The 12118-nt window shown below is 42.4% G+C and overlaps 1 protein-coding gene across 10 annotated transcripts in view; it reads left to right on the top strand.

The window, feature by feature from the left end:
- LOC104586388 (acyl-CoA hydrolase 2) overlaps nucleotides 1-12118 on the top strand; it is a 133580-nt gene that overhangs the window by 103968 nt on the left and 17494 nt on the right. The window contains exon 18 of one of the 10 annotated variants that reach the window (XM_088889470.1): nucleotides 8957-9286. The exons of the other annotated variants lie outside the window; for them this stretch is intronic. The gene's annotated coding sequence lies outside the window, so the exon portion shown is untranslated. Of the gene's footprint in view, nucleotides 1-8956; nucleotides 9287-12118 lie in introns of those variants that run through there. 10 annotated transcript variants of the gene reach the window in all.

The raw sequence follows: 12118 nt of genomic DNA, 5'->3' as shown, positions 1-12118 counted from the left end.
GCTCATTCATGAAATTTCTCATATAGGCATAATACTCTTCAAGTGTTTGATTTCCCTACTGCAAACTAAAGCACTCTTGATAGAGCTAATATACTCTTGTAGTATTGTCTTGTCTCGGGTAAAGTTTGTAGTGAGAATAGGCTAAATGGGCCTTAATTTCTTTATTTTTCTTTAAATTATGTTTATGACTTGTGTTAGTAGGTAATGGGCCTTAGTTATGGGCCTTTTTATTCTTTTATTGTTGTCTTCAGTGATGGACACCCTACTAAGGGCACTCATGTAATTGTCTTTATTTTTTACAACAAAAGAATAAAAGAGATCATTGAAGGCTGAAGAGAGGTTTAGAACTCTCTCTTCTTCTTCCCTTTCTTCCATCTTCTTCCTCCTTTACTTTTCTTTCTCCCATCTTCTTCTTCTCTTCGGTTTTTCTATTATTTATTTTAGATTATTGCTGGTGTTTTTCACAACTTGGTATCAGAGCGGGTTCTCACCTTCAACATCTTTCTCCTTTCTTAGCCCATACGCAGTGTGTATGGAGAACTGATCAGCTGATCAATTAGCAGCTTATGTAACCTGGTTAGGAGGGTTTTTGGAGAGGTTTTGTGGAGACTTTCATCCTTAGTTGAAGCCCAAGGCAAGTTCTTGGAGTTTTTTCTTGAAAACCCTAGATAACTAAAGAAATCTTGTTACAAATCTTAGAGACACTTTGAAGCTGGTGTTTGGGGATCAAAGGGGAGCTCTTTGATTTTTATTAAGGGAAGTTTGTGTTGGATAGAGTTCTAAAACCTCTAGTAGGAGCAGTTGAACTTCTTTCCCTTCTCTCATCCTGTTGGGTCCTATAAAACCCTAGTTTTGGGTGATTGAAGAGCAGTTCTTTGCTTGAAATAGAAAATATAGCCTCCTAGTAAAACCTTATTTTGATTGTTTGCATCCGTTCACTAAATGGATCTGTTAAGATGTGTCGAATAGGGGTAGTTTAGTCTTCTTCTGTTTGTTAAGTAACTTGCTTATGTGGCAGTGTTATTAGAGTTACTCTGCCCCACACTTAAGTAAGGGCATTTTTGTCTTTGTAAACATTATTAGAATCTAATATAGATTAAGGGGGTTGACTGGATGGGTTAACCATCAGATTTTCGATAGACCCTTCTTCTTCTCTTCTTCTTCTTCTTCTTCTTCGGACTACTGTAGCAGCAGTCGAAACATGGTATCAGAGCCATCCTCCTGACCTACTTCAATTGGTAAAGCACCTCAGCATTGTTCGTGACTCTTCTCCTTCGTTTCTGATCAGTCAATGGAGAGAACTGGTTCGCCCTAGGTCAGAAACATTACAGCTTGTCTCTCTCTGCTGCACATAACCTTCTTCAACAAGGAAAGTGACTTCAGCAGTGAATGGTTGATTGATATTCTCAAAGGAATGTCGGTTCTCTCTTCTTCTAGTGTTACTTATATTTCTGGGTAGAAACCCTACAAGAAGCTGTTAGTATTGATTAGAACCTAGAGAACTAGGTTCATTGTTGTTGCCCTAGGAAGGGCTGTGTGTGCAGTAGCCGAATGGTGTAGGGCTGCTGTAAGCCTATAAGTTGTTGAATGGTGTAGGGCTGTTGTAAGTTGTTAAGTGGTGTTAGGGCTGCTGTAAGTGGCCGAGTGGTGTAAGGTGGAATGCAGTGACCTTGCCAAACTCCTTGTGGTTGTGTAATGCCCTCTTAAGTGTGTTAAACAAGTCTGAACTGGGTGCAGCAGATTTGACTGTGTTGTGGTGCTTGTGATGCACAATTTGTTTTGAGTGGTTGTAAGAGAGCCTACTTGTGATTAGTGAGTGGTAAATTGATGTTTATGTGGGAAGTAGGTGTGAGAAGTCAGCAGTAGTGTGAATAAGAACAAGTGTGTGCTTCCACTGTTGTGTTTAGGGGCTGCAATAGGTGCTGTAATATCATACTGTGAACAACATCAATCAGCTTGTAGTTGAGAAGTAAAGTTAGAGGCAACTGTGAAAGAGTACAATGGCAACAATAAGAGATGGCTACAATGATTACAAAACCTACTGTAGTAATTTCCCCCGACTACCTAGGGGTACAAATGACCTCAATTAAGCTGAATGGGGAGAACTATGTTCCATGGGCTAAATCAATGGAAGTTTTTCTCAAGGCAAAGAAGAAAGTAAGCATGTAAGAGATGAGAAGCCACCGGTTGACTCTCCAGGGTTTGATGATTGGGAACAAGATGCTCAAATCATGACTTGGCTGTGGAATAGTATGGAACCCAAAATTAGTGCCAATTTCATGTTCCTTGATACGGCTAAGGATATATGGGAGCATGCTAAGAAGCTGTATTCTGGACAAGATAACACAACAAGAATATATCAGCTTTATCAGGAGTACTTTGATTTACAACAAGGAACCAAAACACTAGAAGAGTACTATGCCTGCATGAAAAATATAAGGAATGAACTCAATGTCTATCATCCCCTTACTCCAGATATTCAAGTTCAGTAACAACAAAGGGAGCAGTTAGATGTTACAAGATTTTTAGTGGGTCTGAAGTCGGAATATGAACCAATTAGAGCTCAAATATTGGGGGCTCTATTATTCTTAAGGAAGTAATCTCAAGACTTCGTAGAATTTCTTTGGGACAAACAGAGAACCCCACACAGTCTGATAGATCAGCACTTGTGACATCTAGAGGAGGTGGACATAGTACAAGAGGGGGAGGTCATGCTCCCAGAGGAGGCCGTGGCAATTCCATGATTGGTCGGGGTGGCCGTGACTCAGGGGGAGGCCGTGGCAGAGAAAAAAATAACTCTACAAGGAAGTGTACTCATTGTGGTAGGGAATGACACACAGTGAATTTCTGTTATGACCTACATGGCCCTCCCACTAAATGGGATAATCATGCTGTAACAGGTGAGATTGTTATTAGTGACAGTTGAAAGCTGAACCACTGTAGTTGAAGTAGCAGAGAAGAGGAGAAGAAGTAGAGATGCTGAAAGTGTCGAACTGTCCTAGCCAGTCGACCAGTTCTTTATTTATATATGAATATAGTACAAGGTACAAGAAATTACTGGGATGCCCCTGATTAGTGATGGGACACCCAGATGACTTAAATCATTAAACAGGATTAGGCCCATTAACATAAGCCCAGTTACAAGATAAGTTAAACATAAGAATGGCCTAATAAGAATTCTTATCAGCCGAACATCACTCTCACATTCTAACACTCCCCCTCAAGCTAAGCATAGATATCAATCATGTTTAGCTTGCCAAGTATGTCCCTGAACTTCGTTGATGCCAGCCCTTTAGTTAATACATCTGCAATCTGCATCTCTGATGGAGTATAAGGCACACAGAGTTCTCCTGAAATAATTCTCTCTCTGACAAAGTGTCGATCAATTTCAATATGTTTTGTCCTGTCATGCTGCACAGGATTGTTGGCAATGTTGATAGCAGCTTTATTATCACAATACAGCTTGAGAGGACCCTCTGTCTTGATACCAAGCTCATTAAGGAGAGTCCTGAGCCATAAGAGTTCAGCAACCCCGTGTGCCATAGCCCGGTATTCTGCTTCTGCACTTGATCTAGCCACAACATTCTGCTTCTTACTACACCATGTGACTAGGTTTCCTCCCAAGAATGTACAGTATCCTGAGGTTGATTTTCTGTCTCCAACAGACCCAACCCAATCAGCATCAGTGTAGGCTTCAATTTCAAGTCTGTTGTTTTTTCTGAATAAAATTCCTTTCCCTGGGCAAGTCTTCAAGTATCTGAGGATTCTTTCCACTGCTCTCATATGAGGGGTCTTTGGTGAGTGCATGAATTGACTGACAACATGCACTGCATAGGCAATGTCTGGCCGAGTAAGGGATAAGTATATCAGTTTTCCTACCAACTTTTGGTACCTTTCCTTATCACAGTATTCTTCACCCATTGATTCTTGTAATCCATGGCTTGGTTCTATTGGAGTGTCTGCTGGCCTACACCCCATCATGCCTGTTTCCTCTAGGAGATCTAGCACATACTTTCTTTGACATATGTAGATTCCTTCTCTTGATCTAGCAACTTCAATTCCAAGAAAGTATCTCAGATTTCCCAGGTCTTTGATCTCAAACTCTGAAGCTAAGAACTCCTTCAGCCTCTTCATCTCTCTCACATCATTTCCAGTAATCACCATATCATCCATATACACAATGAGTGCTGTAAGTTTGTCATCCTGTCTCCTTGTAAACAATGTATGATCTGCACTGCTCTGAGTGTACCCTACTTTCTTCATGGCCAAACAAAGTCTCTCAAACCATGCCCGGGGAGATTGCTTCAAACCATATAATGCTTTCCTTAGTTTACATACCTTCTTTCCAACATCATATCCAGGTGGGGGTTCCATGAATACCTCTTCATGAAGATCACCATTTAGGAAGGCATTCTTCACATCCAGCTGATGAAGTTCCCAAGAGAATTTTGCTGCTAGTGACAGTAGAACCCTGATTGTGTTGAGCTTTGCTACTGGGGCAAAGGTTTCCTTGTAGTCAATTCCTTCCTTTTGTGTAAACCCCTTTGCCACGAGTCTGGCCTTGTACCTCTCAACTGACCCATCTTCCCTGTGCTTTACTGTGAATACCCACTTGCACCCAACAGTGCCTTTCCCTTCTGGCAGGTCCACCAATTCCCATGTCCTTGCTTTCATTAGGGCTTTCATCTCCTCATTCATGGCTTCTTTCCACCTTGGATCAGATGCCGCCTCTGAATACCTGGAAGGGACACATACAGAGGAAAGAGCAGACACAAAGGAATGATAGGCAGGGGATAAGTGTGAGTAAAAAACATAATCGGCTATGGGATGCCGAGTGGTACAAGAACGAACAGGTTTACGGAGAGCAATAGGAAGATCCAAATCTGAATTGAGTGAATCAGAATTACCTTGGATTGCAGAGACAGATTGATCTGAGTTCAACTGGTTGCAATCATGAGGTTGAGGGGCCTTCTTCCTTCTACTGTATGTAAGTATCTCTTTCTCTTGTTTACTGGAACCTTCAGAAGTATCAGCCGAATCTGGAGAAGCAACTGGCACAGTGGAAGTCTCACTAGGTTGACCCGGAATGTTATAGCTAGTAGTAGTGGAAGGTGCTGAAATGGGAACAAAAAAGAAGGGAGAATGAGAATCCTCTTCCAACCCACTACTCTCCCCCTGAAGAGGATTCTGAGAAGACTCGAAATAGGGTTGAAACTCAAAAAAGACTACATCCCTGGTGACATATTTTTTCTTGGAGACAGGATCATAACACTTATACCCCTTCTGCGTAGGAGAGTACCCCAAAAATATTCCCTTTGTAGCCTTAGGATCCAGCTTGGTCTTCTTTGGATCTTTCACATGTATGAAGCATGTACAACCAAAAACCCGCGGGGGAAGAGGAAATTCTGGAAGAGTGGGACACAAAACAGAGAAAGGGGTCTTCATACCCAGTACCTTAGATGGCATCCGATTTATCAGGTATGATGCAGTGAGAACAGCTTGAGACCAATATTGCTTGGGCACATTGTGCTGGAAAAGAAGGGCTCGAGCTGTCTCCAATAGATGTCTGTTCTTGCGCTCAGCGACCCCATTTTGCTGAGGGGTGTAAGCACACGATGATTGATGTAACATGCCTGCATCTTCCATGAATGAGTTCAGGGATCTTTCAAAGTATTCAGCTGCATTGTCTGAACGGAATTGCTTGATCTTTTTATCAAATTGTGTTTCAACCATCTTGCAAAACATCATAGTTATCCGGGGAACTTCTTCACGTCCTTTCAATAGATAAATCCAAGTGCACCGAGAATAATGGTCAATAAAACTGATGAAGTAACGGAAGCCATCAATGGAAACAATGGGTGAAGGACCCCAAACATCAGAATGAACCAAGTCAAAAGGGGCTTGAATTTCATTACTAGAAATTGGATACATTGATCTACATTGTTTTGACATTTGACACACATCACAAATTAAACTTTGACTCGAAATGCCCTTACATAATTCGGGAAACAACATTGCTAAGGAAGAAAAGGACAAATGACCTAGCCTAGCATGCCACAAGTGCAGCCTAGCTATTGACTCCACACTCTCCGGACTAGTAGTAGAAGCTTGCATGGCTGAGCTGACATCTTCATCAAAGTAGTAGAGGCCCCCATACTCATGACCACTCCCAATCGTTCTCCTCGTCAATCTGTCCTGGAAGACACAATGAGAAGGAAAGAAAGTTATACTGCAGTTCAAGTTTTTTGTAAGCTTTGAAACAGACAACAGATTTGAGGTAAGACTAGGAACATGTAGGACTGATTTAAGAGAGAGATCCTTGCTTAGGTCAACCACCCCCTTTCCAGAGATGGTGGAGAGGGACCCATCAGCTACTCTCATCTTATCCTGGCCAGACAACAAATGATATGTGGAGAATAAGGAGGACATATGTGTCATATGGTCAGTGGCTCCGGAATCAATCACCCAAGAGGTAGAATTAATGGAACTAGATGCACTAAATGCAGAGGTTGTACCTGATTTGGCAAGAGAGGTGGAAGCTAAAGAATTGTTCTTCAGACGGGCTAATGCCCGACTGAGAATCTCTACCTCACTAGCTGTGAAGCCCAAAGTACTTGGTCCAGAGGAGTCGGCAGCCTGCCTTGCGGTGGAAGATGACACTGTCTGAATACTCTGTGAGTTGTCACTACTGTTGTTGGTGGCAAGATTCCCACTTGCTGTGTGGCCCTTCTGTTGCCTTTTGTCCTTTCTCAGAGCAGCTGGCTTCAGATGAGGGTACAGGACCCAACATTTCTCCTTTGTGTGTTTCTCACCACCACAATGTGTACACTTGAGGGACTTCTTGTCTGAAAATCTATTCCCCTTAGTGGAGACTAAGGCTGAATGCTCCCCAGGTTGTTCTGTTGATTGTGTCTGGGAGTCAACTTGCATCTCCTTTCTCCTTACTTCTTCATTCCTCACCAGGTAGTAGACATGGTGAAGCTCAGGTAATTCATCTCTCCCTAGAATCTGTGACCTTATACCTTCATATACAGGGTCAAGACCCGCCAGAAACTTGAAGGCTCTGCCCTCCTCAATCTGCTTATCATGCCTCCCCTTATCATTAGAATTTTCCCAATCCAAAATCAAATGGTGGTCAAGCTCTTCCCAGAGGCCTTCCAGTGTTGCAAAGTAGGTTGCCACGGACATGTCTCCTTGCCTTAGGGCTGCAATGTCTTGGTTCAGCCTGTAGATTCTAGCATTGTTCTTTTTCTGGCCATATGTCTTAGATACTTTCTCCCAAATTTTAGCAGCTGTGGGGAAGTGATGAACAGTTCTGGCCACCCTAGGAGTCATAGAGGCCAGCAACCAAGACATGACTGTGGCATTTTCCTTACGCCACACGGTGTATTCAGGACTGCCAATTTCTGGTTGTTTCTTGTCTCCATCCAAATAACAAGTGAGGTCACGAGAGGTAATAAACAGTCTTGCTGAGACAGACCACTCTCTAAAGTTATATTCATCCAATAGCACACTTGTAATCTGCAAGCTATGCAGATTAGGGTTCTCTAGGTTTGAAGACCTTATAAGAGGTCTGTTATCTTTAGAAGAAACTTCACTGGATAGTGATGACATCCTGACTTCGGTCAAGGAGTTGTTTACAGTACTGTTGGTGGTTCTGGTTAGGGCTGGCCGAAGTAGTCACAGAGTTCACAGTGCTGATAGCACACAGGATAGGCTTCACTTGGACTAAACCAGTTCGGGTACAGCAGCAAGAAAAAAAAAATTCTGTAACTGAACCAGTTCACAGAGCTGGAGTAGGGCTGGTAACCGACCTGGAAATGATCAGTAACTGAAGTCGCCACAGTCTTGTAAAGGTTTTTTCTGAACCAGTTCTGATGCAGGTTCTGTTACAGCAGCTAAAAGTGTTCTGGGCTAGTAACCGACCTGTGCTATGTAGACTCCACTTTGCACTTCGAGTACTGCTACTGTAAAGGGAGTTTCCCTCCTTACAGACAACACTAGGACTGCTGAAATCAGTCCTCAACTAGGTCTGTCCTATACAGACCTCTTCTTAGCAGCCGAATAGCTGCTAACTACTAGAAACTAGTAGGACTCCAGCTTCAGGGTCTTACCTCCCTTGCGCCCTACAACCAAGGGAAACCCTAGGTCGAACCTTGTGTTGTTCTCCTGCAACCCTAGGGTTTCACAGCAGCAACCCAGATAAAAAAAAAGGTGAACTACAGCAAGAAAGATGAGATGGCGTCAGTAGTAACCAGGAAAGTGCTCAATGCTCTGATACCATGAAAGCTGAACCACTGTAGTTGAAGTAGCAGAGAAGAGGAGAAGAAGTAGAGATGCTGAAAGTGTCGAACTGTCCTAGCCAGTCGACCAGTTCTTTATTTATATATGAATATAGTACAAGGTACAAGAAATTACTGGGATGCCCCTGATTAGTGATGGGACACCCAGATGACTTAAATCATTAAACAGGATTAGGCCCATTAACATAAGCCCAGTTACAAGATAAGTTAAACATAAGAATGGCCTAATAAGAACTCTTATCAGCCGAACATCACTCTCACATTCTAACAACAGTAAACTAGCAGACCGAACACCTCCCACATCTACATCTACTTCTGGGAGGGAAATGGTGAGTGTTCCGCGTGATGAATATGAACGGTTCCTTCAAACTACTTCACAGCATACTACTGCCACACTTGCCCAATCAAGTATTGCTTGCATGTCATCTAAAACTCCTTCCTGGATTATTGACTCTAGAGCCTCAGATCATATGACCGGGACTCCAATGGGTCCTCATCTCCCATTTGTGGTTTTGGTAATGTTGACATGGCTTCTGTCCCATTATCATCTGTTTTATATGTACCTAAGTTTTCATTCAATCTTATGTCTGTTAGTAAAATAACCAAAGCTCTTAACTGTTCTATTTCCTTCTTTCCTTCCACGTGTTTTTCAGGATCTCAAGACGGGGAAGAAGATTGGTGGGGGGCATGAAGCTGGTGGATTGTATTACCTTGCTGGTGGATCTTCAATTGCATTTCAGACTTCCCTTACTCCTCTACAATGGCATTGCCAATTGAGACATCCATCTCTCAAGGTTCTCAAGATGTTGGTTCCGTCATTGAGTCAGTTGTCAGTTTTACAATGTGAGTCATGTCAGTTTGGTAAACACCGTCGTGTGTCATTCAGTCCAAGAGTTGAGAGTCGTATGTTGAATCATTTTTCTTTGGTTCATTCAGATGTTTGGGGTCCAATCAAAATAGAGTCTTATAATGGGTACAAGTATTTTGTCTCCTTTATTGATGATTGTTCAAGAATGACATGGATTTACTTAATGAAAGAAAAAAGTGAATTATTTTCCATTTTTCAAAAATTCCATGTTGAAATACGCACACAATTTGGTGTTCCAATCAAAGTTCTCCGTTCAGATAATGGTCGTGAATACTTTCTTACTTCATTTCAACAGTATTTAGAACAGCATGGCATTATTCATCAGACCTCGTGTGCTTTCACCCCTCAACAAAATGGGGTGGCTGAACGAAAGAATTGTCAGCTTCTTGAAATTGCTCGGTCTATGCTTCACCACATGAATGTTCCTAAACGGTTTTGGAGTGATGTTATACTCACTGCATGTTTTCTCATTAATCGAATGCCCTCTTTTATTCTTCATGGCTGGTCCCCACTTTGTCACTTTATCTCCATTTCCATTAATTCCTTGTGTCTTTGGTTGTGCGTGCTTTGTTCATAATCTGAGTTCTGGAATAAACAAGCTAGATGCACGCTCAATTAAATGTGTCTTCCTTGGCTACTCTCAGACTCAAAAAAGGTACAAGTGTTATAATCCCATTGCCCGAAAGTGCTATGTCTGCTCTAATGTCACCTTTTTTTATTCTGTACCCTTCTTCTCCAGTCATGAAGCACCCTTGTCCTCACCCTTACCTCCTCTTCCTCTTCCTGTCAGTGATTCAGTTCCAGAGGCTGTTGTTGGAGTAGACTCATCACCTCATCTAGTGCAGATCACTACTGAACGACCACCGATCCAACAAGTGTATACACGTCGAACGACACCGGCCCCTCCTGCTTCCTCATCTGCGGATTCTCTCATATCCCCTATTGCTGAACCTTCAAACCTTGACCTACCCATTGCCTTACGGAAAGGTAAACGTAGTTCTACACTCCATCCCATTTCCAATTTTGTTTCATTATCTCGTTTTTCTACCTCACATCGCCAGTTTGTTTCATTTTTGTCTTCTATTTTCATACCTAACAATGTTCAAGAAGCTTAGTTCACCTGGATGGCGGCGGGCAATGGAGGAGGAACTTTCTGCTCTTCAACATACTCAAATGTGGGAACTTACTACTCTCCCACCTGATAAGCATGTTGTGGGTTGTAAATGGGTGTATACTGTGAAATACTTGCCAGATGGTAGTGTGGAGCGTCTGAAGGCCAGACTTGTTGCTAAAGGTTACTCACAGTTGTATGGTGTGGACTACATTGAGACATTTTCTCCGGTGGCTAAAATTGGTTCCGTTTGTGTCCTAATTTCCTTGGCAGTTATATATGATTGGCCGCTCTTTCAACTTGACATAAAGAATGCCTTCATGGTGATCTAGTGGAGGAGGTATATATGGAACAACCACCTGGGTTTGTTGCTCAGGGGGAGGTTGGTAAGGTGTGCAAGCTGAAGAAAGCAATTTATGGGTTGAAGCAATCTCCACGTGCTTGGTTTGGGAAGTTCAACGAAGTGGTGAAGAGTTTTGGAATGAAGCAATGCCAGGTTGATCACTCCGTGTTCAACTATGACTCAGAAGCTGGGAAGATTTTATTAGTGGTCTATGTGGATGATATTGTCATCACTGGTAGTGATAAATTGGGGATTGGCAAACTGAAGGTATTTCTGCAAAATCATTTTCAAACAAAAGACCTTGGAACATTAAAGTATTTCTTGGGAATAGAGGTTGCCAGGTCAAAATAAGGTGTGGATCTGTGCCAAAGGAAATATGTCATTGATCTATTGGAAGAAACAAGACTGTTAGGTGCAAAACCGGCTGAGACCCCTATGGAACCAAATGTTAAGTTGAACAGTGATACAGGAGAAGTATTTGAAGATCCTGGAGGTATAGATGACTAGTGGGAAAGCTGAACTATCTGACTATCACGAGACCCGACATCTCCTTTGCAGTCAGTGTGTTGAGCCAATTCATGTAGAACCCCCGTATACCTCACTGGGACGCAGTCCTTAGAATTGTGAGGTATCTGAAAGGAACTCCAGGCCGTGGGCTATTGTATAAACCAGGAGGAAAACTTGAAGTAGTTGGGTATACAGATGCAGACTGGGTAGGCTCAGTGAGTGACAGAAGGTCTACTATAGGCTATTGCACATTTCTGGGAGGAAATCTTGTGACATGGAAGAGTAAAAAGCAGACGGTTGTGGCCAAAAGCAGTGTTGAAGCCGAATATAGGGCCATGGCTCACACTACCTGTGAATTAGTGTGGTTGAGGAATCTCTTACAAGAAATTGGGTTTCACATGGATAAACCTATGAGATTGTACTGTGACAACCAAGTTGCACTCCATATCTTATCCAATCCTGTCGTTCATGAGAGAACAAAGCTCATAGGGGTTGATTGCCACTTTGTGAGAGAGAAGGTTCTTGCTGGAGAGATAAATACAGAACATGTGGGCTCGAATGACCAGTGGGCAGATTTGTTTACAAAAGCTCTAAGCTCAGGGAAAGTGAACTATCTGTGTAACAAGTTGGGATTATATGACATATATTCTCCAGCTTGAGGGGGAGTGTTAAGATGTGCCGAATAGGGGTAGTTTAGTCTTCTATTTTTTAAGTAACTTGCTTATGTGGCAGTGTTATTAGAGTTACTCTGCCCCACACTTAGGTAAGGGCATTTCTGTCTTTGTAAACATTATTAGAATCTAATATAGATTAAGGGGGTCGACTAGATGGGTTAACCATCAGATTTTCGATAGACCCTTCTTCTTCTCTTCTTCTTCTTCTTCTTCTCTTCCTGTTCGGACTACTGTAGCAGCAGTCGAAACAGGATCAAAGTTGAGGAGAAGCCAAATATCCTACAGATTCTGGGTTTGGACATGAGGGGCTTG

Source organism: Nelumbo nucifera, chromosome 6 (assembly GCF_055504915.1).
Source record: "Nelumbo nucifera cultivar China Antique chromosome 6, China Antique-T2T, whole genome shotgun sequence".
NCBI classification, from domain to species: domain Eukaryota; kingdom Viridiplantae; phylum Streptophyta; class Magnoliopsida; order Proteales; family Nelumbonaceae; genus Nelumbo; species Nelumbo nucifera.
Note: the sequence above shows the minus strand (reverse complement) of the source record. Positions and strands in the feature narration are given on the sequence as shown.